This window comes from Staurois parvus, unplaced genomic scaffold, assembly GCF_062004578.1.
Source record: "Staurois parvus isolate SC_StPar_1 unplaced genomic scaffold, SC_StPar_1.0 ptg000020l, whole genome shotgun sequence".
NCBI classification, from domain to species: Eukaryota; Metazoa; Chordata; class Amphibia; order Anura; family Ranidae; genus Staurois; species Staurois parvus.
Window position 1 is genome coordinate 6,170,163 of NW_028317816.1, and position 25,362 is coordinate 6,195,524.

A 25,362-nucleotide genomic window follows, 5' to 3' on the forward strand; every position below is an offset into this window, starting at 1 on the left:
AGCTTGAAACCTTTCCAGCTTTGTACATTGCTTCATTTTTGCTAAAAGGTTTAAGAGCCAAGGCTACAACTCAGATATCTCTTGTGAAGTCAAGAGGTAACAGTGGGCCAATCCTACCTAATCTTATTTTAAACAGGCAGAGTCTGTGCTCTAGAATCAAACAATGGACCGAAAATAAAAGAAGGTGGGAAAAACCAATTTGCCCATCTTTTGGCTTCCACTCCCGTGAAGATGAAATGCATGCGGGCAAAAAGATTTGGGGAAGGAAACTATCTGCATCTTGCTTCAGACCGTTTCTTACGCTTCTAACTTTTCATTTGTCCCTTGGAAGACAGCAGGCAGACATCCTCCTGTTTTTGGAAGAACACAGAGTCCTTGATCTAGAGCTAATCAACAGGCTGAAAATGAACAAAGATGGGGAAGAAAAATAGGAACGCTGCCATTTTTCATACATCCTCCACCCTTGACGTTTGAATTCATGATCGCCAAGAGGAGTTTGTGAATATGACTATTTGTGGAAAGACATCCTGCATGTGTCTTTTAACCAAATGAATCATTGCCCGAGGTGAAGTCAAAGGGAACAGATACTGAAGCGGTGACAAGAGTTTTGGGACCCCAACCACAGTCAAACACTTTGCATTCATGTAAAAATGCCAGCCAGGTAGGAGAAAAGTGTAGACTTGAAATTGATGGTTGAGCTACATCTCTGAATGTCCTGGCAAAAGAGTGGCTCCATCCAGGCGAATTTCTCTTGACGCGGGCACAGTTCATCATCTAGAGCCAATAAAAAAGGAACAGCAGAAAGTGAAAAAAAAAGATGGGGAATACATGACATTTTGCACCTGTTGACGCTTCCTAATTCCATGCCGTTAGACTGCGTGTCTGCAGCAAAGTTGGTGAGCATTACTACTTGTGACTTGCTTTACACCCTTGATTGCATTTGTAACATTTGATTATACCCTTGGCAGAAAAGGAAGAATGAAGCTTTTGTCACAATGAATTGACAGCACGGAAGCAAGGTGCTCTATTAGGAGGTGAGAAACGGCATCCTGCTTGTGTCTTTTCCTCAAGTTTCTGCTTGTGACATGCAGCTCCCAAAATCAAAGCTCGCAAGCTTGCTGTGGATGAGGTGGCCGAGTGGTTAAGGCGATGGACTGCTAATCCATTGTGCTCTGCATGCATGGGTTCGAATCCCATCCTCATCGAGCCCTTCGTCTAAAGGTGCACTGTTTTGTGCTTGCCGTGGACACCAGGCTGGCATAACCTAGGCTAAAAGGTCCAGCAAACTCGCAGGGCTTTGAAGAGATCAGCTGGAAGCATCAAGAGCAGGGCTGCTGCCTAAACCATGCCATTGCGGCACAAAGCTCCCGAGGCCACTCTTAAAACCTTTTCAAGGGCTTAATCTGCAGCCAAAGAAAGGCGCTGCTGAGAGTCGAACTCAGGATCTCCTGTTTACTAGACAGGCGCTTTAACCAACTAAGCCACAGCACCACACCCGGACACTGTGCTCGTGCCAAAGGCAGACTTGTGTCAGCACAGGCACAGAACAGTTGTGAGGAACTTCTTGACAAATGTTACGCACATCAAGCTTCAAAATCTCTAACGCAGCATGAAAGGCAGAGGAGGAGATAGCAAAGGAGACTATGCAACGTCCTTTTGAACTCATCACTCCTCCAAAAGTTGTTGTTTTTTTCTTTTTCTTCTTTTTTCATTGCTTATTTTTCTTAGCTGTTTGGTGCCAAGAAAAACCAGCTTACGAGTAGCTTGAAAACTTTCCAGCTTTGTACATTGCTTCATTTTTGCTAAAAGGTTTAAGAGCCAAGGCTACAACTCAGATATCTCTTGTGAAGTCAAGAGGTAACAGTGGGCCAATCCCACCTAATCTTATTTTAAACAGGCAGAGTCTGTACTCTAGAATCAAACAATGGACCGAAAATAAAAGAAGGTGGGAAAAACCAATTTGCCCATCTTTTGGCTTCCACTCCCGTGAAGATGAAATGCATGCGGGCAAAAAGATTTGGGGAAGGAAACTATCTGCATCTTGCTTCAGACCGTTTCTTACGCTTCTAACTTTTCATTTGTCCCTTGGAAGACAGCAGGCAGACATCCTCCTGTTTTTGGAAGAACACAGAGTCCTTGATCTAGAGCTAATCAACAGGCTGAAAATGAACAAAGATGGGGAAGAAAAATAGGAACGCTGCCATTTTTCATACATCCTCCACCCTTGACGTTTGAATTCATGATCGCCAAGAGGAGTTTGTGAATATGACTATTTGTGGAAAGACATCCTGCATGTGTCTTTTAACCAAATGAATCATTGCCCGAGGTGAAGTCAAAGGGAACAGATACTGAAGCGGTGACAAGAGTTTTGGGACCCCAACCACAGTCAAACACTTTGCATTCATGTAAAAATGCCAGCCAGGTAGGAGAAAAGTGTAGACTTGAAATTGATGGTTGAGCTACATCTCTGAATGTCCTGGCAAAAGAGTGGCTCCATCCAGGCGAATTTCTCTTGACGCGGGCACAGTTCATCATCTAGAGCCAATAAAAAAGGAACAGCAGAAAGTGAAAAAAAAAGATGGGGAATACATGACATTTTGCACCTGTTGACGCTTCCTAATTCCATACCGTTAGACTGCGTGTCTGCAGCAAAGTTGGTGAGCATTACTACTTGTGACTTGCTTTACACCCTTGATTGCATTTGTAACATTTGATTATACCCTTGGCAGAAAAGGAAGAATGAAGCTTTTGTCACAATGAATTGACAGCACGGAAGCAAGGTGCTCTATTAGGAGGTGAGAAACGGCATCCTGCTTGTGTCTTTTCCTCAAGTTTCTGCTTGTGACATGCAGCTCCCAAAATCAAAGCTCGCAAGCTTGCTGTGGATGAGGTGGCCGAGTGGTTAAGGCGATGGACTGCTAATCCATTGTGCTCTGCATGCATGGGTTCGAATCCCATCCTCATCGAGCCCTTCGTCTAAAGGTGCACTGTTTTGTGCTTGCCGTGGACACCAGGCTGGCATAACCTAGGCTAAAAGGTCCAGCAAACTCGCAGGGCTTTGAAGAGATCAGCTGGAAGCATCAAGAGCAGGGCTGCTGCCTAAACCATGCCATTGCGGCACAAAGCTCCCGAGGCCACTCTTAAAACCTTTTCAAGGGCTTAATCTGCAGCCAAAGAAAGGCGCTGCTGAGAGTCAAACTCAGGATCTCCTGTTTACTAGACAGGCGCTTTAACCAACTAAGCCACAGCACCACACCCGGACACTGTGCTTGTGCCAAAGGCAGACTTGTGTCAGCACAGGCACAGAACAGTTGTGAGGAACTTCTTGACAAATGTTACGCACATCAAGCTTCAAAATCTCTAATGCAGCATGAAAGGCAGAGGAGGAGATAGCAAAGGAGACTATGCAACGTCCTTTTGAACTCATCACTCCTCCAAAAGTTGTTGTTTTTTTCTTTTTCTTCTTTTTTCATTGCTTATTTTTCTTAGCTGTTTGGTGCCAAGAAAAACCAGCTTACGAGTAGCTTGAAAACTTTCCAGCTTTGTACATTGCTTCATTTTTGCTAAAAGGTTTAAGAGCCAAGGCTACAACTCAGATATCTCTTGTGAAGTCAAGAGGTAACAGTGGGCCAATCCTACCTAATCTTATTTTAAACAGGCAGAGTCTGTGCTCTAGAATCAAACAATGGACCGAAAATAAAAGAAGGTGGGAAAAACCAATTTGCCCATCTTTTGGCTTCCACTCCTGTGAAGATGAAATGCATGCGGGCAAAAAGATTTGGGGAAGGAAACTATCTGCATCTTGCTTCAGACCGTTTCTTACGCTTCTAACTTTTCATTTGTCCCTTGGAAGACAGCAGGCAGACATCCTCCTGTTATTGGAAGAACACAGAGTCCTTGATCTAGAGCTAATCAACAGGCTGAAAATGAACAAAGATGGGGAAGAAAAATAGGAACGCTGCCATTTTTCATACATCCTCCACCCTTGACGTTTGAATTCATGATCGCCAAGAGGAGTTTGTGAATATGACTATTTGTGGAAAGACATCCTGCATGTGTCTTTTAACCAAATGAATCATTGCCCGAGGTGAAGTCAAAGGGAACAGATACTGAAGCGGTGACAAGAGTTTTGGGACCCCAACCACAGTCAAACACTTTGCATTCATGTAAAAATGCCAGCCAGGTAGGAGAAAAGTGTAGACTTGAAATTGATGGTTGAGCTACATCTCTGAATGTCCTGGCAAAAGAGTGGCTCCATCCAGGCGAATTTCTCTTGACGCGGGCACAGTTCATCATCTAGAGCCAATAAAAAAGGAACAGCAGAAAGTGAAAAAAAAAGATGGGGAATACATGACATTTTGCACCTGTTGACGCTTCCTAATTCCATGCCGTTAGACTGCGTGTCTGCAGCAAAGTTGGTGAGCATTACTACTTGTGACTTGCTTTACACCCTTGATTGCATTTGTAACATTTGATTATTCCCTTGGCAGAAAAGGAAGAATGAAGCTTTTGTCACAATGAATTGACAGCACGGAAGCAAGGTGCTCTATTAGGAGGTGAGAAACGGCATCCTGCTTGTGTCTTTTCCTCAAGTTTCTGCTTGTGACATGCAGCTCCCAAAATCAAAGCTCGCAAGCTTGCTGTGGATGAGGTGGCCGAGTGGTTAAGGCGATGGACTGCTAATCCATTGTGCTCTGCATGCATGGGTTCAAATCCCATCCTCATCGAGCCCTTCGTCTAAAGGTGCACTGTTTTGTGCTTGCCGTGGACACCAGGCTGGCATAACCTAGGCTAAAAGGTCCAGCAAACTCGCAGGGCTTTGAAGAGATCAGCTGGAAGCATCAAGAGCAGGGCTGCTGCCTAAACCATGCCATTGTGGCAAAAAGCTCCCGAGGCCACTCTTAAAACCTTTTCAAAGGCTTAATCTGCAGCCAAAGAAAGGCGCTGCTGAGAGTCGAACTCGGGATCTCCTGTTTACTAGACAGGCGCTTTAACCAACTAAGCCACAGCACCACACCCAGACGCTGTGCTCGTGCCAAAGGCAGACTTGTGTCAGCACAGGCACAGAACAGTTGTGAGGAACTTCTTGACAAATGTTACGCACATCAAGCTTTAAAATCTCTAACGCAGCATGAAAGGCAGAGGAGGAGATAGCAAAGGAGACTATGCAACGTCCTTTTGAACTCATCACTCCTCCAAAAGTTGTTGTTTTTTTCTTTTTCTTCTTTTTTCATTGCTTATTTTTCTTAGCTGTTTGGTGCCAAGAAAAACCAGCTTACGAGTAGCTTGAAAACTTTCCAGCTTTGTACATTGCTTCATTTTTGCTAAAAGGTTTAAGAGCCAAGGCTACAACTCAGATATCTCTTGTGAAGTCAAGAGGTAACAGTGGGCCAATCCCACCTAATCTTATTTTAAACAGGCAGAGTCTGTGCTCTAGAATCAAACAATGGACCGAAAATAAAAGAAGGTGGGAAAAACCAATTTGCCCATCTTTTGGCTTCCACTCCCGTGAAGATGAAATGCATGCGGGCAAAAAGATTTGGGGAAGGAAACTATCTGCATCTTGCTTCAGACCGTTTCTTACGCTTCTAACTTTTCATTTGTCCCTTGGAAGACAGCAGGCAGACATCCTCCTGTTTTTGGAAGAACACAGAGTCCTTGATCTAGAGCTAATCAACAGGCTGAAAATGAACAAAGATGGGGAAGAAAAATAGGAACGCTGCCATTTTTCATACATCCTCCACCCTTGACGTTTGAATTCATGATCGCCAAGAGGAGTTTGTGAATATGACTATTTGTGGAAAGACATCCTGCATGTGTCTTTTAACCAAATGAATCATTGCCCGAGGTGAAGTCAAAGGGAACAGATACTGAAGCGGTGACAAGAGTTTTGGGACCCCAACCACAGTCAAACACTTTGCATTCATGTAAAAATGCCAGCCAGGTAGGAGAAAAGTGTAGACTTGAAATTGATGGTTGAGCTACATCTCTGAATGTCCTGGCAAAAGAGTGGCTCCATCCAGGCGAATTTCTCTTGACGCGGGCACAGTTCATCATCTAGAGCCAATAAAAAAGGAACAGCAGAAAGTGAAAAAAAAAGATGGGGAATACATGACATTTTGCACCTGTTGACGCTTCCTAATTCCATGCCGTTAGACTGCGTGTCTGCAGCAAAGTTGGTGAGCATTACTACTTGTGACTTGCTTTACACCCTTGATTGCATTTGTAACATTTGATTATACCCTTGGCAGAAAAGGAAGAATGAAGCTTTTGTCACAATGAATTGACAGCACGGAAGCAAGGTGCTCTATTAGGAGGTGAGAAACGGCATCCTGCTTGTGTCTTTTCCTCAAGTTTCTGCTTGTGACATGCAGCTCCCAAAATCAAAGCTCGCAAGCTTGCTGTGGATGAGGTGGCCGAGTGGTTAAGGCGATGGACTGCTAATCCATTGTGCTCTGCATGCATGGGTTCGAATCCCATCCTCATCGAGCCCTTCGTCTAAAGGTGCACTGTTTTGTGCTTGCCGTGGACACCAGGCTGGCATAACCTAGGCTAAAAGGTCCAGCAAACTCGCAGGGCTTTGAAGAGATCAGCTGGAAGCATCAAGAGCAGGGCTGCTGCCTAAACCATGCCATTGCGGCACAAAGCTCCCGAGGCCACTCTTAAAACCTTTTCAAGGGCTTAATCTGCAGCCAAAGAAAGGCGCTGCTGAGAGTCGAACTCAGGATCTCCTGTTTACTAGACAGGCGCTTTAACCAACTAAGCCACAGCACCACACCCGGACACTGTGCTCGTGCCAAAGGCAGACTTGTGTCAGCACAGGCACAGAACAGTTGTGAGGAACTTCTTGACAAATGTTACGCACATCAAGCTTCAAAATCTCTAACGCAGCATGAAAGGCAGAGGAGGAGATAGCAAAGGAGACTATGCAACGTCCTTTTGAACTCATCACTCCTCCAAAAGTTGTTGTTTTTTTCTTTTTCTTCTTTTTTCATTGCTTATTTTTCTTAGCTGTTTGGTGCCAAGAAAAACCAGCTTACGAGTAGCTTGAAAACTTTCCAGCTTTGTACATTGCTTCATTTTTGCTAAAAGGTTTAAGAGCCAAGGCTACAACTCAGATATCTCTTGTGAAGTCAAGAGGTAACAGTGGGCCAATCCCACCTAATCTTATTTTAAACAGGCAGAGTCTGTGCTCTAGAATCAAACAATGGACCGAAAATAAAAGAAGGTGGGAAAAACCAATTTGCCCATCTTTTGGCTTCCACTCCCGTGAAGATGAAATGCATGCGGGCAAAAAGATTTGGGGAAGGAAACTATCTGCATCTTGCTTCAGACCGTTTCTTACGCTTCTAACTTTTCATTTGTCCCTTGGAAGACAGCAGGCAGACATCCTCCTGTTTTTGGAAGAACACAGAGTCCTTGATCTAGAGCTAATCAACAGGCTGAAAATGAACAAAGATGGGGAAGAAAAATAAGAACGCTGCCATTTTTCATACATCCTCCACCCTTGACGTTTGAATTCATGATCGCCAAGAGGAGTTTGTGAATATGACTATTTGTGGAAAGACATCCTGCATGTGTCTTTTAACCAAATGAATCATTGCCCGAGGTGAAGTCAAAGGGAACAGATACTGAAGCGGTGACAAGAGTTTTGGGACCCCAACCACAGTCAAACACTTTGCATTCATGTAAAAATGCCAGCCAGGTAGGAGAAAAGTGTAGACTTGAAATTGATGGTTGAGCTACATCTCTGAATGTCCTGGCAAAAGAGTGGCTCCATCCAGGCGAATTTCTCTTGACGCGGGCACAGTTCATCATCTAGAGCCAATAAAAAAGGAACAGCAGAAAGTGAAAAAAAAAGATGGGGAATACATGACATTTTGCACCTGTTGACGCTTCCTAATTCCATGCCGTTAGACTGCGTGTCTGCAGCAAAGTTGGTGAGCATTACTACTTGTGACTTGCTTTACACCCTTGATTGCATTTGTAACATTTGATTATACCCTTGGCAGAAAAGGAAGAATGAAGCTTTTGTCACAATGAATTGACAGCACGGAAGCAAGGTGCTCTATTAGGAGGTGAGAAACGGCATCCTGCTTGTGTCTTTTCCTCAAGTTTCTGCTTGTGACATGCAGCTCCCAAAATCAAAGCTCGCAAGCTTGCTGTGGATGAGGTGGCCGAGTGGTTAAGGCGATGGACTGCTAATCCATTGTGCTCTGCATGCATGGGTTCGAATCCCATCCTCATCGAGCCCTTCGTCTAAAGGTGCACTGTTTTGTGCTTGCCGTGGACACCAGGCTGGCATAACCTAGGCTAAAAGGTCCAGCAAACTCGCAGGGCTTTGAAGAGATCAGCTGGAAGCATCAAGAGCAGGGCTGCTGCCTAAACCATGCCATTGCGGCACAAAGCTCCCGAGGCCACTCTTAAAACCTTTTCAAGGGCTTAATCTGCAGCCAAAGAAAGGCGCTGCTGAGAGTCGAACTCAGGATCTCCTGTTTACTAGACAGGCGCTTTAACCAACTAAGCCACAGCACCACACCCGGACACTGTGCTCGTGCCAAAGGCAGACTTGTGTCAGCACAGGCACAGAACAGTTGTGAGGAACTTCTTGACAAATGTTACGCACATCAAGCTTCAAAATCTCTAACGCAGCATGAAAGGCAGAGGAGGAGATAGCAAAGGAGACTATGCAACGTCCTTTTGAACTCATCACTCCTCCAAAAGTTGTTGTTTTTTTCTTTTTCTTCTTTTTTCATTGCTTATTTTTCTTAGCTGTTTGGTGCCAAGAAAAACCAGCTTACGAGTAGCTTGAAAACTTTCCAGCTTTGTACATTGCTTCATTTTTGCTAAAAGGTTTAAGAGCCAAGGCTACAACTCAGATATCTCTTGTGAAGTCAAGAGGTAACAGTGGGCCAATCCCACCTAATCTTATTTTAAACAGGCAGAGTCTGTGCTCTAGAATCAAACAATGGACCGAAAATAAAAGAAGGTGGGAAAAACCAATTTGCCCATCTTTTGGCTTCCACTCCCGTGAAGATGAAATGCATGCGGGCAAAAAGATTTGGGGAAGGAAACTATCTGCATCTTGCTTCAGACCGTTTCTTACGCTTCTAACTTTTCATTTGTCCCTTGGAAGACAGCAGGCAGACATCCTCCTGTTTTTGGAAGAACACAGAGTCCTTGATCTAGAGCTAATCAACAGGCTGAAAATGAACAAAGATGGGGAAGAAAAATAGGAACGCTGCCATTTTTCATACATCCTCCACCCTTGACGTTTGAATTCATGATCGCCAAGAGGAGTTTGTGAATATGACTATTTGTGGAAAGACATCCTGCATGTGTCTTTTAACCAAATGAATCATTGCCCGAGGTGAAGTCAAAGGGAACAGATACTGAAGCGGTGACAAGAGTTTTGGGACCCCAACCACAGTCAAACACTTTGCATTCATGTAAAAATGCCAGCCAGGTAGGAGAAAAGTGTAGACTTGAAATTGATGGTTGAGCTACATCTCTGAATGTCCTGGCAAAAGAGTGGCTCCATCCAGGCGAATTTCTCTTGACGCGGGCACAGTTCATCATCTAGAGCCAATAAAAAAGGAACAGCAGAAAGTGAAAAAAAAAGATGGGGAATACATGACATTTTGCACCTGTTGACGCTTCCTAATTCCATGCCGTTAGACTGCGTGTCTGCAGCAAAGTTGGTGAGCATTACTACTTGTGACTTGCTTTACACCCTTGATTGCATTTGTAACATTTGATTATACCCTTGGCAGAAAAGGAAGAATGAAGCTTTTGTCACAATGAATTGACAGCACGGAAGCAAGGTGCTCTATTAGGAGGTGAGAAACGGCATCCTGCTTGTGTCTTTTCCTCAAGTTTCTGCTTGTGACATGCAGCTCCCAAAATCAAAGCTCGCAAGCTTGCTGTGGATGAGGTGGCCGAGTGGTTAAGGCGATGGACTGCTAATCCATTGTGCTCTGCATGCATGGGTTTGAATCCCATCCTCATCGAGCCCTTCGTCTAAAGGTGCACTGTTTTGTGCTTGCCGTGGACACCAGGCTGGCATAACCTAGGCTAAAAGGTCCAGCAAACTCGCAGGGCTTTGAAGAGATCAGCTGGAAGCATCAAGAGCAGGGCTGCTGCCTAAACCATGCCATTGCGGCACAAAGCTCCCGAGGCCACTCTTAAAACCTTTTCAAGGGCTTAATCTGCAGCCAAAGAAAGGCGCTGCTGAGAGTCGAACTCAGGATCTCCTGTTTACTAGACAGGCGCTTTAACCAACTAAGCCACAGCACCACACCCGGACACTGTGCTTGTGCCAAAGGCAGACTTGTGTCAGCACAGGCACAGAACAGTTGTGAGGAACTTCTTGACAAATGTTACGCACATCAAGCTTCAAAATCTCTAACGCAGCATGAAAGGCAGAGGAGGAGATAGCAAAGGAGACTATGCAACGTCCTTTTGAACTCATCACTCCTCCAAAAGTTGTTGTTTTTTTCTTTTTCTTCTTTTTTCATTGCTTATTTTTCTTAGCTGTTTGGTGCCAAGAAAAACCAGCTTACGAGTAGCTTGAAAACTTTCCAGCTTTGTACATTGCTTCATTTTTGCTAAAAGGTTTAAGAGCCAAGGCTACAACTCAGATATCTCTTGTGAAGTCAAGAGGTAACAGTGGGCCAATCCCACCTAATCTTATTTTAAACAGGCAGAGTCTGTGCTCTAGAATCAAACAATGGACCGAAAATAAAAGAAGGTGGGAAAAACCAATTTGCCCATCTTTTGGCTTCCACTCCCGTGAAGATGAAATGCATGCGGGCAAAAAGATTTGGGGAAGGAAACTATCTGCATCTTGCTTCAGACCGTTTCTTACGCTTCTAACTTTTCATTTGTCCCTTGGAAGACAGCAGGCAGACATCCTCCTGTTTTTGGAAGAACACAGAGTCCTTGATCTAGAGCTAATCAACAGGCTGAAAATGAACAAAGATGGGGAAGAAAAATAGGAACGCTGCCATTTTTCATACATCCTCCACCCTTGACGTTTGAATTCATGATCGCCAAGAGGAGTTTGTGAATATGACTATTTGTGGAAAGACATCCTGCATGTGTCTTTTAACCAAATGAATCATTGCCCGAGGTGAAGTCAAAGGGAACAGATACTGAAGCGGTGACAAGAGTTTTGGGACCCCAACCACAGTCAAACACTTTGCATTCATGTAAAAATGCCAGCCAGGTAGGAGAAAAGTGTAGACTTGAAATTGATGGTTGAGCTACATCTCTGAATGTCCTGGCAAAAGAGTGGCTCCATCCAGGCGAATTTCTCTTGACGCGGGCACAGTTCATCATCTAGAGCCAATAAAAAAGGAACAGCAGAAAGTGAAAAAAAAAGATGGGGAATACATGACATTTTGCACCTGTTGACGCTTCCTAATTCCATGCCGTTAGACTGCGTGTCTGCAGCAAAGTTGGTGAGCATTACTACTTGTGACTTGCTTTACACCCTTGATTGCATTTGTAACATTTGATTATACCCTTGGCAGAAAAGGAAGAATGAAGCTTTTGTCACAATGAATTGACAGCACGGAAGCAAGGTGCTCTATTAGGAGGTGAGAAACGGCATCCTGCTTGTGTCTTTTCCTCAAGTTTCTGCTTGTGACATGCAGCTCCCAAAATCAAAGCTCGCAAGCTTGCTGTGGATGAGGTGGCCGAGTGGTTAAGGCGATGGACTGCTAATCCATTGTGCTCTGCATGCATGGGTTCGAATCCCATCCTCATCGAGCCCTTCGTCTAAAGGTGCACTGTTTTGTGCTTGCCGTGGACACCAGGCTGGCATAACCTAGGCTAAAAGGTCCAGCAAACTCGCAGGGCTTTGAAGAGATCAGCTGGAAGCATCAAGAGCAGGGCTGCTGCCTAAACCGCGCCATTGTGGCACAAAGCTCCCGAGGCCACTCTTAAAACCTTTTCAAGGGCTTAATCTGCAGCCAAAGAAAGGCGCTGCTGAGAGTAGAACTCAGGATCTCCTGTTTACTAGACAGGCGCTTTAACCAACTAAGCCACAGCACCACACCCGGACACTGTGCTCATGCCAAAGGCAGACTTGTGTCAGCACAGGCACAGAACAGTTGTGAGGAACTTCTTGACAAATGTTACGCACATCAAGCTTCAAAATCTCTAACGCAGCATGAAAGGCAGAGGGGGAGATAGCAAAGGAGACTATGCAACGTCCTTTTGAACTCATCACTCCTCCAAAAGTTGTTGTTTTTTTCTTTTTCTTCTTTTTTCATTGCTTATTTTTCTTAGCTGTTTGGTGCCAAGAAAAACCAGCTTACGAGTAGCTTGAAAACTTTCCAGCTTTGTACATTGCTTCATTTTTGCTAAAAGGTTTAAGAGCCAAGGCTACAACTCAGATATCTCTTGTGAAGTCAAGAGGTAACAGTGGGCCAATCCCACCTAATCTTATTTTAAACAGGCAGAGTCTGTGCTCTAGAATCAAACAATGGACCAAAAATAAAAGAAGGTGGGAAAAACCAATTTGCCCATCTTTTGGCTTCCACTCCCGTGAAGATGAAATGCATGCGGGCAAAAAGATTTGGGGAAGGAAACTATCTGCATCTTGCTTCAGACCGTTTCTTACGCTTCTAACTTTTCATTTGTCCCTTGGAAGACAGCAGGCAGACATCCTCCTGTTTTTGGAAGAACACAGAGTCCTTGATCTAGAGCTAATCAACAGGCTGAAAATGAACAAAGATGGGGAAGAAAAATAGGAACGCTGCCATTTTTCATACATCCTCCACCCTTGACGTTTGAATTCATGATCGCCAAGAGGAGTTTGTGAATATGACTATTTGTGGAAAGACATCCTGCATGTGTCTTTTAACCAAATGAATCATTGCCCGAGGTGAAGTCAAAGGGAACAGATACTGAAGCGGTGACAAGAGTTTTGGGACCCCAACCACAGTCAAACACTTTGCATTCATGTAAAAATGCCAGCCAGGTAGGAGAAAAGTGTAGACTTGAAATTGATGGTTGAGCTACATCTCTGAATGTCCTGGCAAAAGAGTGGCTCCATCCAGGCGAATTTCTCTTGACGCGGGCACAGTTCATCATCTAGAGCCAATAAAAAAGGAACAGCAGAAAGTGAAAAAAAAAGATGGGGAATACATGACATTTTGCACCTGTTGACGCTTCCTAATTCCATGCCGTTAGACTGCGTGTCTGCAGCAAAGTTGGTGAGCATTACTACTTGTGACTTGCTTTACACCCTTGATTGCATTTGTAACATTTGATTATACCCTTGGCAGAAAAGGAAGAATGAAGCTTTTGTCACAATGAATTGACAGCACGGAAGCAAGGTGCTCTATTAGGAGGTGAGAAACGGCATCCTGCTTGTGTCTTTTCCTCAAGTTTCTGCTTGTGACATGCAGCTCCCAAAATCAAAGCTCGCAAGCTTGCTGTGGATGAGGTGGCCGAGTGGTTAAGGCGATGGACTGCTAATCCATTGTGCTCTGCATGCATGGGTTCGAATCCCATCCTCATCGAGCCCTTCGTCTAAAGGTGCACTGTTTTGTGCTTGCCGTGGACACCAGGCTGGCATAACCTAGGCTAAAAGGTCCAGCAAACTCGCAGGGCTTTGAAGAGATCAGCTGGAAGCATCAAGAGCAGGGCTGCTGCCTAAACCATGCCATTGCGGCACAAAGCTCCCGAGGCCACTCTTAAAACCTTTTCAAGGGCTTAATCTGCAGCCAAAGAAAGGTGCTGCTGAGAGTCGAACTCAGGATCTCCTGTTTACTAGACAGGCGCTTTAACCAACTAAGCCACAGCACCACACCCGGACACTGTGCTCGTGCCAAAGGCAGACTTGTGTCAGCACAGGCACAGAACAGTTGTGAGGAACTTCTTGACAAATGTTACGCACATCAAGCTTCAAAATCTCTAACGCAGCATGAAAGGCAGAGGAGGAGATAGCAAAGGAGACTATGCAACGTCCTTTTGAACTCATCACTCCTCCAAAAGTTGTTGTTTTTTTCTTTTTCTTCTTTTTTCATTGCTTATTTTTCTTAGCTGTTTGGTGCCAAGAAAAACCAGCTTACGAGTAGCTTGAAAACTTTCCAGCTTTGTACATTGCTTCATTTTTGCTAAAAGGTTTAAGAGCCAAGGCTACAACTCAGATATCTCTTGTGAAGTCAAGAGGTAACAGTGGGCCAATCCCACCTAATCTTATTTTAAACAGGCAGAGTCTGTACTCTAGAATCAAACAATGGACCGAAAATAAAAGAAGGTGGGAAAAACCAATTTGCCCATCTTTTGGCTTCCACTCCCGTGAAGATGAAATGCATGCGGGCAAAAAGATTTGGGGAAGGAAACTATCTGCATCTTGCTTCAGACCGTTTCTTACGCTTCTAACTTTTCATTTGTCCCTTGGAAGACAGCAGGCAGACATCCTCCTGTTTTTGGAAGAACACAGAGTCCTTGATCTAGAGCTAATCAACAGGCTGAAAATGAACAAAGATGGGGAAGAAAAATAGGAACGCTGCCATTTTTCATACATCCTCCACCCTTGACGTTTGAATTCATGATCGCCAAGAGGAGTTTGTGAATATGACTATTTGTGGAAAGACATCCTGCATGTGTCTTTTAACCAAATGAATCATTGCCCGAGGTGAAGTCAAAGGGAACAGATACTGAAGCGGTGACAAGAGTTTTGGGACCCCAACCACAGTCAAACACTTTGCATTCATGTAAAAATGCCAGCCAGGTAGGAGAAAAGTGTAGACTTGAAATTGATGGTTGAGCTACATCTCTGAATGTCCTGGCAAAAGAGTGGCTCCATCCAGGCGAATTTCTCTTGACGCGGGCACAGTTCATCATCTAGAGCCAATAAAAAAGGAACAGCAGAAAGTGAAAAAAAAAGATGGGGAATACATGACATTTTGCACCTGTTGACGCTTCCTAATTCCATGCCGTTAGACTGCGTGTCTGCAGCAAAGTTGGTGAGCATTACTACTTGTGACTTGCTTTACACCCTTGATTGCATTTGTAACATTTGATTATACCCTTGGCAGAAAAGGAAGAATGAAGCTTTTGTCACAATGAATTGACAGCACGGAAGCAAGGTGCTCTATTAGGAGGTGAGAAACGGCATCCTGCTTGTGTCTTTTCCTCAAGTTTCTGCTTGTGACATGCAGCTCCCAAAATCAAAGCTCGCAAGCTTGCTGTGGATGAGGTGGCCGAGTGGTTAAGGCGATGGACTGCTAATCCATTGTGCTCTGCATGCATGGGTTTGAATCCCATCCTCATCGAGCCCTTCGTCTAAAGGTGCACTGTTTTGTGCTTGCCGTGGACACCAGGCTGGCATAACCTAGGCTAAAAGGTCCAGCAAACTCGCAGGGCTTTGAAGAGATCAGCTGGAAGCATCAAGAGCAGGGCTGCTGCCTAAACCATGCCATTGTGGCACAAAGCTCCCGAGGCCACTCTTAAAACCTTTTCAAGGGCTTAATCTGCAGCCAAAGAAAGGCGCTGCTGAGAGTCGAACTCAGGATCTCCTGTTTACTAGACAGGCGCTTTAACCAACTAAGCCACAGCACCACACCCGGACACTGTGCTCGTGCCAAAGGCAGACTTGTGTCAGCACAGGCACAGAACAGTTGTGAGGAACTTCTTGACAAATGTTACGCACATCAAGCTTCAAAATCTCTAACGCAGCATGAAAGGCAGAGGAGGAGATAGCAAAGGAGACTATGCAACGTCCTTTTGAACTCATCACTCCTCCAAAAGTTGTTGTTTTTTTCTTTTTCTTCTTTTTTCATTGCTTATTTTTCTTAGCTGTTTGGTGCCAAGAAAAACCAGCTTACGAGTAGCTTGAAAACTTTCCAGCTTTGTACATTGCTTCATTTTTGCTAAAAGGTTTAAGAGCCAAGGCTACAACTCAGATATCTCTTGTGAAGTCAAGAGGTAACAGTGGGCCAATCCCACCTAATCTTATTTTAAACAGGCAGAGTCTGTGCTCTAGAATCAAACAATGGACCGAAAATAAAAGAAGGTGGGAAAAACCAATTTGCCCATCTTTTGGCTTCCACTCCTGTGAAGATGAAATGCATGCGGGCAAAAAGATTTGGGGAAGGAAACTATCTGCATCTTGCTTCAGACCGTTTCTTACGCTTCTAACTTTTCATTTGTCCCTTGGAAGACAGCAGGCAGACATCCTCCTGTTTTTGGAAGAACACAGAGTCCTTGATCTAGAGCTAATCAACAGGCTGAAAATGAACAAAGATGGGGAAGAAAAATAGGAACGCTGCCATTTTTCATACATCCTCCACCCTTGACGTTTGAATTCATGATCGCCAAGAGGAGTTTGTGAATATGACTATTTGTGGAAAGACATCCTGCATGTGTCTTTTAACCAAATGAATCATTGCCCGAGGTGAAGTCAAAGGGAACAGATACTGAAGCGGTGACAAGAGTTTTGGGACCCCAACCACAGTCAAACACTTTGCATTCATGTAAAAATGCCAGCCAGGTAGGAGAAAAGTGTAGACTTGAAATTGATGGTTGAGCTACATCTCTGAATGTCCTGGCAAAAGAGTGGCTCCATCCAGGCGAATTTCTCTTGACGCGGGCACAGTTCATCATCTAGAGCCAATAAAAAAGGAACAGCAGAAAGTGAAAAAAAAAGATGGGGAATACATGACATTTTGCACCTGTTGACGCTTCCTAATTCCATGCCGTTAGACTGCGTGTCTGCAGCAAAGTTGGTGAGCATTACTACTTGTGACTTGCTTTACACCCTTGATTGCATTTGTAACATTTGATTATACCCTTGGCAGAAAAGGAAGAATGAAGCTTTTGTCACAATGAATTGACAGCACGGAAGCAAGGTGCTCTATTAGGAGGTGAGAAACGGCATCCTGCTTGTGTCTTTTCCTCAAGTTTCTGCTTGTGACATGCAGCTCCCAAAATCAAAGCTCGCAAGCTTGCTGTGGATGAGGTGGCCGAGTGGTTAAGGCGATGGACTGCTAATCCATTGTGCTCTGCATGCATGGGTTCGAATCCCATCCTCATCGAGCCCTTCGTCTAAAGGTGCACAGTTATGTGCTTGCCGTGGACACCAGGCTGGCATAACCTAGGCTAAAAGGTCCAGCAAACTCGCAGGGCTTTGAAGAGATCAGCTGGAAGCATCAAGAGCAGGGCTGCTGCCTAAACCATGCCATTGTGGCAAAAAGCTCCCGAGGCCACTCTTAAAACCTTTTCAAAGGCCTAATCTGCAGCCAAAGAAAGGCGCTGCTGAGAGTCGAACTCAGGATCTCCTGTTTACTAGACAGGCGTTTTAACCAACTAAGCCACAGCACCACACCCAGACACTGTGCTCGTGCCAAAGGCAGACTTGTGTCAGCACAGGCACAGAACAGTTGTGAGGAACTTCTTGACAAATGTTACGCACATCAAGCTTCAAAATCTCTAACGCAGCATGAAAGGCAGAGGAGGAGATAGCAAAGGAGACTATGCAACGTCCTTTTGAACTCATCACTCCTCCAAAAGTTGTTGTTTTTTTCTTTTTCTTCTTTTTTCATTGCTTATTTTTCTTAGCTGTTTGGTGCCAAGAAAAACCAGCTTACGAGTAGCTTGAAAACTTTCCAGCTTTGTACATTGCTTCATTTTTGCTAAAAGGTTTAAGAGCCAAGGCTACAACTCAGATATCTCTTGTGAAGTCAAGAGGTAACAGTGGGCCAATCCCACCTAATCTTATTTTAAACAGGCAGAGTCTGTACTCTAGAATCAAACAATGGACCGAAAATAAAAGAAGATGGGAAAAACCAATTTGCCCATCTTTTGGCTTCCACTCCCGTGAAGATGAAATGCATGCGGGCAAAAAGATTTGGGGAAGGAAACTATCTGCATCTTGCTTCAGACCGTTTCTTACGCTTCTAACTTTTCATTTGTCCCTTGGAAGACAGCAGGCAGACATCCTCCTGTTTTTGGAAGAACACAGAGTCCTTGATCTAGAGCTAATCAACAGGCTGAAAATGAACAAAGATGGGGAAGAAAAATAGGAACGCTGCCATTTTTCATACATCCTCCACCCTTGACGTTTGAATTCATGATCGCCAAGAGGAGTTTGTGAATATGACTATTTGTGGAAAGACATCCTGCATGTGTCTTTTAACCAAATGAATCATTGCCCGAGGTGAAGTCAAAGGGAACAGATACTGAAGCGGTGACAAGAGTTTCGGGACCCCAACCACAGTCAAACACTTTGCATTCATGTAAAAATGCCAGCCAGGTAGGAGAAAAGTGTAGACTTGAAATTGATGGTTGAGCTACATCTCTGAATGTCCTGGCAAAAGAGTGGCTCCATCCAGGCGAATTTCTCTTGACGCGGGCACAGTTCATCATCTAGAGCCAATAAAAAAGGAACAGCAGAAAGTGAAAAAAAAAGATGGGGAATACATGACATTTTGCACCTGTTGACGCTTCCTAATTCCATGCCGTTAGACTGCGTGTCTGCAGCAAAGTTGGTGAGCATTACTACTTGTGACTTGCTTTACACCCTTGATTGCATTTGTAACATTTGATTATACCCTTGGCAGAAAAGGAAGAATGAAGCTTTTGTCACAATGAATTGACAGCACGGAAGCAAGGTGCTCTATTAGGAGGTGAGAAACGGCATCCTGCTTGTGTCTTTTCCTCAAGTTTCTGCTTGTGACATGCAGCTCCCAAAATCAAAGCTCGCAAGCTTGCTGTGGATGAGGTGGCCGAGTGGTTAAGGCGATGGACTGCTAATCCATTGTGCTCTGCATGCATGGGTTTGAATCCCATCCTCATCGAGCCCTTTGTCTAAAGGTGCACTGTTTTGTGCTTGCCGTGGACACCAGGCTGGCATAACCTAGGCTAAAAGTTCCAGCAAACTCGCAGGGCTTTGAAGAGATCAGCTGGAAGCATCAAGAGCAGGGCTGCTGCCTAAACCATGCCATTGTGGCAAAAAGCTCCCGAGGCCACTCTTAAAACCTTTTCAAAGGCTTAATCTGCAGCCAAAGAAAGGCGCTGCTGAGAGTCGAACTCGGGATCTCCTATTTACTAGACAGGCGCTTTAACCAACTAAGCCACAGCACCACACCCAGACACTGTGCTCGTGCCAAAGGCAGACTTGTGTCAGCACAGGCACAGAACAGTTGTGAGGAACTTCTTGACAAATGTTACGCACATCAAGCTTCAAAATCTCTAACGCAGCATGAAAGGCAGAGGAGGAGATAGCAAAGGAGACTATGCAACGTCCTTTTGAACTCATCACTCCTCCAAAAGTTGTTGTTTTTTTCTTTTTCTTCTTTTTTCATTGCTTATTTTTCTTAGCTGTTTGGTGCCAAGAAAAACCAGCTTACGAGTAGCTTGAAAACTTTCCAGCTTTGTACATTGCTTCATTTTTGCTAAAAGGTTTAAGAGCCAAGGCTACAACTCAGATATCTCTTGTGAAGTCAAGAGGTAACAGTGGGCCAATCCCACCTAATCTTATTTTAAACAGGCAGAGTCTGTGCTCTAGAATCAAACAATGGACCGAAAATAAAAGAAGGTGGGAAAAACCAATTTGCCCATCTTTTGGCTTCCACTCCCGTGAAGAAGAAATGCATGCGGGCAAAAAGATTTGGGGAAGGAAACTATCTGCATCTTGCTTCAGACCGTTTCTTACGCTTCTAACTTTTCATTTGTCCCTTGGAAGACAGCAGGCAGACATCCTCCTGTTTTTGGAAGAACACAGAGTCCTTGATCTAGAGCTAATCAACAGGCTGAAAATGAACAAAGATGGGGAAGAAAAATAGGAACGCTGCCATTTTTCATACATCCTCCACCCTTGACGTTTGAATTCATGATCGCCAAGAGGAGTTTGTGAATATGACTATTTGTGGAAAGACATCCTGCATGTGTCTTTTAACCAAATGAATCATTGCCCGAGGTGAAGTCAAAGGGAACAGATACTGAAGCGGTGACAAGAGTTTTGGGACCCCAACCACAGTCAAACACTTTGCATTCATGTAAAAATGCCAGCCAGGTAGGAGAAAAGTGTAGACTTGAAATTGATGGTTGAGCTACATCTCTGAATGTCCTGGCAAAAGAGTGGCTCCATCCAGGCGAATTTCTCTTGACGCGGGCACAGTTCATCATCTAGAGCCAATAAAAAAGGAACAGCAGAAAGTGAAAAAAAAAGATGGGGAATACATGACATTTTGCACCTGTTGACGCTTCCTAATTCCATGCCGTTAGACTGCGTGTCTGCAGCAAAGTTGGTGAGCATTACTACTTGTGACTTGCTTTACACCCTTGATTGCATTTGTAACATTTGATTATACCCTTGGCAGAAAAGGAAGAATGAAGCTTTTGTCACAATGAATTGACAGCACGGAAGCAAGGTGCTCTATTAGGAGGTGAGAAACGGCATCCTGCTTGTGTCTTTTCCTCAAGTTTCTGCTTGTGACATGCAGCTCCCAAAATCAAAGCTCGCAAGCTTGCTGTGGATGAGGTGGCCGAGTGGTTAAGGCGATGGACTGCTAATCCATTGTGCTCTGCATGCATGGGTTCGAATCCCATCCTCATCGAGCCCTTCGTCTAAAGGTGCACTGTTTTGTGCTTGCCGTGGACACCAGGCTGGCATAACCTAGGCTAAAAGGTCCAGCAAACTCGCAGGGCTTTGAAGAGATCAGCTGGAAGCATCAAGAGCAGGGCTGCTGCCTAAACCATGCCATTGCGGCACAAAGCTCCCGAGGCCACTCTTAAAACCTTTTCAAGGGCTTAATCTGCAGCCAAAGAAAGGCGCTGCTGAGAGTCGAACTCAGGATCTCCTGTTTACTAGACAGGCGCTTTAACCAACTAAGCCACAGCACCACACCCGGACACTGTGCTCGTGCCAAAGGCAGACTTGTGTCAGCACAGGCACAGAACAGTTGTGAGGAACTTCTTGACAAATGTTACGCACATCAAGCTTCAAAATCTCTAACGCAGCATGAAAGGCAGAGGAGGAGATAGCAAAGGAGACTATGCAACGTCCTTTTGAACTCATCACTCCTCCAAAAGTTGTTGTTTTTTTCTTTTTCTTCTTTTTTCATTGCTTATTTTTCTTAGCTGTTTGGTGCCAAGAAAAACCAGCTTACGAGTAGCTTGAAAACTTTCCAGCTTTGTACATTGCTTCATTTTTGCTAAAAGGTTTAAGAGCCAAGGCTACAACTCAGATATCTCTTGTGAAGTCAAGAGGTAACAGTGGGCCAATCCCACCTAATCTTATTTTAAACAGGCAGAGTCTGTGCTCTAGAATCAAACAATGGACCGAAAATAAAAGAAGGTGGGAAAAACCAATTTGCCCATCTTTTGGCTTCCACTCCCGTGAAGATGAAATGCATGCGGGCAAAAAGATTTGGGGAAGGAAACTATCTGCATCTTGCTTCAGACCGTTTCTTACGCTTCTAACTTTTCATTTGTCCCTTGGAAGACAGCAGGCAGACATCCTCCTGTTTTTGGAAGAACACAGAGTCCTTGATCTAGAGCTAATCAACAGGCTGAAAATGAACAAAGATGGGGAAGAAAAATAGGAACGCTGCCATTTTTCATACATCCTCCACCCTTGACGTTTGAATTCATGATCGCCAAGAGGAGTTTGTGAATATGACTATTTGTGGAAAGACATCCTGCATGTGTCTTTTAACCAAATGAATCATTGCCCGAGGTGAAGTCAAAGGGAACAGATACTGAAGCGGTGACAAGAGTTTTGGGACCCCAACCACAGTCAAACACTTTGCATTCATGTAAAAATGCCAGCCAGGTAGGAGAAAAGTGTAGACTTGAAATTGATGGTTGAGCTACATCTCTGAATGTCCTGGCAAAAGAGTGGCTCCATCCAGGCGAATTTCTCTTGACGCGGGCACAGTTCATCATCTAGAGCCAATAAAAAAGGAACAGCAGAAAGTGAAAAAAAAAGATGGGGAATACATGACATTTTGCACCTGTTGACGCTTCCTAATTCCATGCCGTTAGACTGCGTGTCTGCAGCAAAGTTGGTGAGCATTACTACTTGTGACTTGCTTTACACCCTTGATTGCATTTGTAACATTTGATTATACCCTTGGCAGAAAAGGAAGAATGAAGCTTTTGTCACAATGAATTGACAGCACGGAAGCAAGGTGCTCTATTAGGAGGTGAGAAACGGCATCCTGCTTGTGTCTTTTCCTCAAGTTTCTGCTTGTGACATGCAGCTCCCAAAATCAAAGCTCGCAAGCTTGCTGTGGATGAGGTGGCCGAGTGGTTAAGGCGATGGACTGCTAATCCATTGTGCTCTGCATGCATGGGTTCGAATCCCATCCTCATCGAGCCCTTCGTCTAAAGGTGCACTGTTTTGTGCTTGCCGTGGACACCAGGCTGGCATAACCTAGGCTAAAAGGTCCAGCAAACTCGCAGGGCTTTGAAGAGATCAGCTGGAAGCATCAAGAGCAGGGCTGCTGCCTAAACCATGCCATTGCGGCACAAAGCTCCCGAGGCCACTCTTAAAACCTTTTCAAGGGCTTAATCTGCAGCCAAAGAAAGGCGCTGCTGAGAGTCGAACTCAGGATCTCCTGTTTACTAGACAGGCGCTTTAACCAACTAAGCCACAGCACCACACCCGGACACTGTGCTCGTGCCAAAGGCAGACTTGTGTCAGCACAGGCACAGAACAGTTGTGAGGAACTTCTTGACAAATGTTACGCACATCAAGCTTCAAAATCTCTAACGCAGCATGAAAGGCAGAGGAGGAGATAGCAAAGGAGACTATGCAACGTCCTTTTGAACTCATCACTCCTCCAAAAGTTGTTGTTTTTTTCTTTTTCTTCTTTTTTCATTGCTTATTTTTCTTAGCTGTTTGGTGCCAAGAAAAACCAGCTTACGAGTAGCTTGAAACCTTTCCAGCTTTGTACATTGCTTCATTTTTGCTAAAAGGTTTAAGAGCCAAGGCTACAACTCAGATATCTCTTGTGAAGTCAAGAGGTAACAGTGGGCCAATCCTACCTAATCTTATTTTAAACAGGCAGAGTCTGTGCTCTAGAATCAAACAATGGACCGAAAATAAAAGAAGGTGGGAAAAACCAATTTGCCCATCTTTTGGCTTCCACTCCCGTGAAGATGAAATGCATGCGGGCAAAAAGATTTGGGGAAGGAAACTATCTGCATCTTGCTTCAGACCGTTTCTTACGCTTCTAACTTTTCATTTGTCCCTTGGAAGACAGCAGGCAGACATCCTCCTGTTTTTGGAAGAACACAGAGTCCTTGATCTAGAGCTAATCAACAGGCTGAAAATGAACAAAGATGGGGAAGAAAAATAGGAACGCTGCCATTTTTCATACATCCTCCACCCTTGACGTTTGAATTCATGATCGCCAAGAGGAGTTTGTGAATATGACTATTTGTGGAAAGACATCCTGCATGTGTCTTTTAACCAAATGAATCATTGCCCGAGGTGAAGTCAAAGGGAACAGATACTGAAGCGGTGACAAGAGTTTTGGGACCCCAACCACAGTCAAACACTTTGCATTCATGTAAAAATGCCAGCCAGGTAGGAGAAAAGTGTAGACTTGAAATTGATGGTTGAGCTACATCTCTGAATGTCCTGGCAAAAGAGTGGCTCCATCCAGGCGAATTTCTCTTGACGCGGGCACAGTTCATCATCTAGAGCCAATAAAAAAGGAACAGCAGAAAGTGAAAAAAAAAGATGGGGAATACATGACATTTTGCACCTGTTGACGCTTCCTAATTCCATGCCGTTAGACTGCGTGTCTGCAGCAAAGTTGGTGAGCATTACTACTTGTGACTTGCTTTACACCCTTGATTGCATTTGTAACATTTGATTATACCCTTGGCAGAAAAGGAAGAATGAAGCTTTTGTCACAATGAATTGACAGCACGGAAGCAAGGTGCTCTATTAGGAGGTGAGAAACGGCATCCTGCTTGTGTCTTTTCCTCAAGTTTCTGCTTGTGACATGCAGCTCCCAAAATCAAAGCTCGCAAGCTTGCTGTGGATGAGGTGGCCGAGTGGTTAAGGCGATGGACTGCTAATCCATTGTGCTCTGCATGCATGGGTTCGAATCCCATCCTCATCGAGCCCTTCGTCTAAAGGTGCACTGTTTTGTGCTTGCCGTGGACACCAGGCTGGCATAACCTAGGCTAAAAGGTCCAGCAAACTCGCAGGGCTTTGAAGAGATCAGCTGGAAGCATCAAGAGCAGGGCTGCTGCCTAAACCATGCCATTGCGGCACAAAGCTCCCGAGGCCACTCTTAAAACCTTTTCAAGGGCTTAATCTGCAGCCAAAGAAAGGCGCTGCTGAGAGTCGAACTCAGGATCTCCTGTTTACTAGACAGGCGCTTTAACCAACTAAGCCACAGCACCACACCCGGACACTGTGCTCGTGCCAAAGGCAGACTTGTGTCAGCACAGGCACAGAACAGTTGTGAGGAACTTCTTGACAAATGTTACGCACATCAAGCTTCAAAATCTCTAACGCAGCATGAAAGGCAGAGGAGGAGATAGCAAAGGAGACTATGCAACGTCCTTTTGAACTCATCACTCCTCCAAAAGTTGTTGTTTTTTTCTTTTTCTTCTTTTTTCATTGCTTATTTTTCTTAGCTGTTTGGTGCCAAGAAAAACCAGCTTACGAGTAGCTTGAAAACTTTCCAGCTTTGTACATTGCTTCATTTTTGCTAAAAGGTTTAAGAGCCAAGGCTACAACTCAGATATCTCTTGTGAAGTCAAGAGGTAACAGTGGGCCAATCCCACCTAATCTTATTTTAAACAGGCAGAGTCTGTACTCTAGAATCAAACAATGGACCGAAAATAAAAGAAGGTGGGAAAAACCAATTTGCCCATCTTTTGGCTTCCACTCCCGTGAAGATGAAATGCATGCGGGCAAAAAGATTTGGGGAAGGAAACTATCTGCATCTTGCTTCAGACCGTTTCTTACGCTTCTAACTTTTCATTTGTCCCTTGGAAGACAGCAGGCAGACATCCTCCTGTTTTTGGAAGAACACAGAGTCCTTGATCTAGAGCTAATCAACAGGCTGAAAATGAACAAAGATGGGGAAGAAAAATAGGAACGCTGCCATTTTTCATACATCCTCCACCCTTGACGTTTGAATTCATGATCGCCAAGAGGAGTTTGTGAATATGACTATTTGTGGAAAGACATCCTGCATGTGTCTTTTAACCAAATGAATCATTGCCCGAGGTGAAGTCAAAGGGAACAGATACTGAAGCGGTGACAAGAGTTTTGGGACCCCAACCACAGTCAAACACTTTGCATTCATGTAAAAATGCCAGCCAGGTAGGAGAAAAGTGTAGACTTGAAATTGATGGTTGAGCTACATCTCT

General features: G+C 44.5%; 19 non-coding genes across 19 annotated transcripts; 10 read left to right on the forward strand and 9 right to left on the reverse strand.

Annotated features, from left to right (window-relative positions):
* Positions 1 to 1,123: 1,123 nt before the first annotated feature.
* Positions 1,124 to 1,205, forward strand: TRNAS-GCU (transfer RNA serine (anticodon GCU)). Its single transcript has one exon. It is a non-coding gene; the product is annotated as a tRNA-Ser (tRNA).
* Positions 1,206 to 1,417: 212 nt separating this feature from the next.
* TRNAT-AGU (transfer RNA threonine (anticodon AGU)) lies at positions 1,418 to 1,491 on the reverse strand. Its single transcript has one exon. It is a non-coding gene; the product is annotated as a tRNA-Thr (tRNA).
* Positions 1,492 to 2,884: 1,393 nt separating this feature from the next.
* TRNAS-GCU (transfer RNA serine (anticodon GCU)) lies at positions 2,885 to 2,966 on the forward strand. The gene has a single exon. It is a non-coding gene; the product is annotated as a tRNA-Ser (tRNA).
* Positions 2,967 to 6,406: 3,440 nt separating this feature from the next.
* Positions 6,407 to 6,488, forward strand: TRNAS-GCU (transfer RNA serine (anticodon GCU)). Its single transcript has one exon. It is a non-coding gene; the product is annotated as a tRNA-Ser (tRNA).
* A 212-nt stretch (positions 6,489 to 6,700) lies between these two features.
* On the reverse strand, positions 6,701 to 6,774 carry TRNAT-AGU (transfer RNA threonine (anticodon AGU)). The gene has a single exon. It is a non-coding gene; the product is annotated as a tRNA-Thr (tRNA).
* A 1,393-nt stretch (positions 6,775 to 8,167) lies between these two features.
* Positions 8,168 to 8,249, forward strand: TRNAS-GCU (transfer RNA serine (anticodon GCU)). Its single transcript has one exon. It is a non-coding gene; the product is annotated as a tRNA-Ser (tRNA).
* Positions 8,250 to 8,461: 212 nt separating this feature from the next.
* On the reverse strand, positions 8,462 to 8,535 carry TRNAT-AGU (transfer RNA threonine (anticodon AGU)). Its single transcript has one exon. It is a non-coding gene; the product is annotated as a tRNA-Thr (tRNA).
* A 1,687-nt stretch (positions 8,536 to 10,222) lies between these two features.
* TRNAT-AGU (transfer RNA threonine (anticodon AGU)) lies at positions 10,223 to 10,296 on the reverse strand. Its single transcript has one exon. It is a non-coding gene; the product is annotated as a tRNA-Thr (tRNA).
* A 1,393-nt stretch (positions 10,297 to 11,689) lies between these two features.
* TRNAS-GCU (transfer RNA serine (anticodon GCU)) lies at positions 11,690 to 11,771 on the forward strand. The gene has a single exon. It is a non-coding gene; the product is annotated as a tRNA-Ser (tRNA).
* A 1,679-nt stretch (positions 11,772 to 13,450) lies between these two features.
* Positions 13,451 to 13,532, forward strand: TRNAS-GCU (transfer RNA serine (anticodon GCU)). The gene has a single exon. It is a non-coding gene; the product is annotated as a tRNA-Ser (tRNA).
* A 212-nt stretch (positions 13,533 to 13,744) lies between these two features.
* TRNAT-AGU (transfer RNA threonine (anticodon AGU)) lies at positions 13,745 to 13,818 on the reverse strand. Its single transcript has one exon. It is a non-coding gene; the product is annotated as a tRNA-Thr (tRNA).
* A 1,687-nt stretch (positions 13,819 to 15,505) lies between these two features.
* On the reverse strand, positions 15,506 to 15,579 carry TRNAT-AGU (transfer RNA threonine (anticodon AGU)). The gene has a single exon. It is a non-coding gene; the product is annotated as a tRNA-Thr (tRNA).
* A 1,393-nt stretch (positions 15,580 to 16,972) lies between these two features.
* TRNAS-GCU (transfer RNA serine (anticodon GCU)) lies at positions 16,973 to 17,054 on the forward strand. Its single transcript has one exon. It is a non-coding gene; the product is annotated as a tRNA-Ser (tRNA).
* Positions 17,055 to 20,494: 3,440 nt separating this feature from the next.
* Positions 20,495 to 20,576, forward strand: TRNAS-GCU (transfer RNA serine (anticodon GCU)). Its single transcript has one exon. It is a non-coding gene; the product is annotated as a tRNA-Ser (tRNA).
* A 212-nt stretch (positions 20,577 to 20,788) lies between these two features.
* TRNAT-AGU (transfer RNA threonine (anticodon AGU)) lies at positions 20,789 to 20,862 on the reverse strand. Its single transcript has one exon. It is a non-coding gene; the product is annotated as a tRNA-Thr (tRNA).
* Positions 20,863 to 22,255: 1,393 nt separating this feature from the next.
* On the forward strand, positions 22,256 to 22,337 carry TRNAS-GCU (transfer RNA serine (anticodon GCU)). The gene has a single exon. It is a non-coding gene; the product is annotated as a tRNA-Ser (tRNA).
* A 212-nt stretch (positions 22,338 to 22,549) lies between these two features.
* Positions 22,550 to 22,623, reverse strand: TRNAT-AGU (transfer RNA threonine (anticodon AGU)). The gene has a single exon. It is a non-coding gene; the product is annotated as a tRNA-Thr (tRNA).
* Positions 22,624 to 24,016: 1,393 nt separating this feature from the next.
* TRNAS-GCU (transfer RNA serine (anticodon GCU)) lies at positions 24,017 to 24,098 on the forward strand. The gene has a single exon. It is a non-coding gene; the product is annotated as a tRNA-Ser (tRNA).
* Positions 24,099 to 24,310: 212 nt separating this feature from the next.
* TRNAT-AGU (transfer RNA threonine (anticodon AGU)) lies at positions 24,311 to 24,384 on the reverse strand. The gene has a single exon. It is a non-coding gene; the product is annotated as a tRNA-Thr (tRNA).
* Positions 24,385 to 25,362: the final 978 nt, after the last annotated feature.